The 1,449-nt window shown below is 57.7% G+C and overlaps 1 protein-coding gene across 1 annotated transcript in view; it reads right to left on the reverse strand.

The window, feature by feature from the left end:
• KLHDC10 (kelch domain containing 10) overlaps window positions 1–1,443 on the reverse strand; it is an 18,334-nt gene extending 16,891 nt beyond the window's left edge. The window contains exon 1 of the mRNA XM_026044320.1: window positions 1,403–1,443. The gene's annotated coding sequence lies outside the window, so the exon portion shown is untranslated. The remainder of the gene's footprint in view (window positions 1–1,402) is intronic.
• Window positions 1,444–1,449: the final 6 nt, after the last annotated feature.

Here is a 1,449-nt window from a genome sequence, read left to right on the forward strand (position 1 = left end):
AAGTATAAAAAGTATAAAAAGTATAAAAAGTATAAAAAGTATAAAAAGTATAAAAAGTATAAAAAGTATAAAAAGTATAAAAAGTATAAAAAGTAATATAAATGTAAATGAAATATAAATAAAATAAATATAATAAAAATCAGTAGGATTGCTGGGATTGTGTCAGGGGATGTGCTGCCATGTTTGCAAATGATTAAGATTTGGGAAGTGGGAGAGATAAACAGCCTTTGAATTACAAAAAGAATATATAAATAAATCAAAATTAAATTTAAAATAAAATCCTTATCAAAAAAAGGAAGGCAATTCACCCAGAAGCTGAAATTAAGGAGCAATTTAGCCAACTCGATGGCTCTCACGGGAGGCAGGAGAGCGTCCTTGCTGTTTCTCTGTGCACGGTGCGTTTCCCAGGGATGCAAAGGCAGCCCCTGCTCCGGAGCCTGCTCCAGAGGAGAACCCTGGGCTTATCCTGGAGGCCACGGCCCATCCAGGGAGAACACCCCGGCCTCCTCCCTGCAGCATCCTGGAGGTATCCAGGCCTCACAGGATTGCAGGATGAGGCTGATTCCCCATCTCAAGGGCCTCACAATACCCAGGATCTCTTTTATCCCGAGATGGCAGGGATGGGGTAACTCCCCCACATCCCAGGCTTGGGGGCTGCCCCAGATCCCCTAGGATGGGGCTGACCCCCATGCCACGACCAAGGGATATCCCCGTATCCTGCTGCCGTTTGGGTGCCCATTCTGTGGCACTAGGATAAGGGGGTGTCCCTTCTCACAGGACTGTGGGGTACCCCAGCGCACCCCATATCCCAGAGCCACTGCAATGGGGGAAATTCCCATCCTGGAACTATGGGATCCCCAGGGACCTCATCATAGGGGTGACTCCCTCCACAAGGCCTATGGGGTGTCCCAGCACCCCAGAGCTGCTGGGATGGGGAGATTCCTGCTGTGGGGCCGGGGGGGTCCCCCAAAGTGCGAGGATGGGGGTACCCCAGTTCCTCGGTCCCCCAGGAGCTGGGGGGGAGGGAGGATGCCCCCCCCCAGGACCACGGGCAGGGGGTGGGGGTGACACTCGCCAGGGCTGTGACCCCCCCACACTATCACTGCAATGGGGTGACCCCCATCCTGCAGCATCCGGGTACCCCCGACCACCAGGATGGGGAGGGGGGCTCCCCACCCCCCACCCTGGCGGCGCCCACCCCCCTGCTCCCGCTCTCCCGGTGCCGCGGGACTCTCCCGGCATGCGGGCCACGCCCGGATACTGAAGGGCACGGCGGAGACCCCCCCCCCCGGACCCGGTACCGGGGTGCCCGAGGCCGCTGTGAGGGCGGCGAGCGACCCCTCCCCGCCGGCGCCACAGGCCGCTCGCCGCCCCGGCGCCATCCCCGCGGCCCCGCACTCACCGGGCAGGTGCGGGCGCCCCGGGAGCTGCACGAAGCGGTTGAGGAGG

This window comes from Nothoprocta perdicaria, unplaced genomic scaffold (assembly GCF_003342845.1).
Source record: "Nothoprocta perdicaria isolate Ctin4 unplaced genomic scaffold, notPer1 scaffold_359, whole genome shotgun sequence".
NCBI classification, from domain to species: domain Eukaryota; kingdom Metazoa; phylum Chordata; class Aves; order Tinamiformes; family Tinamidae; genus Nothoprocta; species Nothoprocta perdicaria.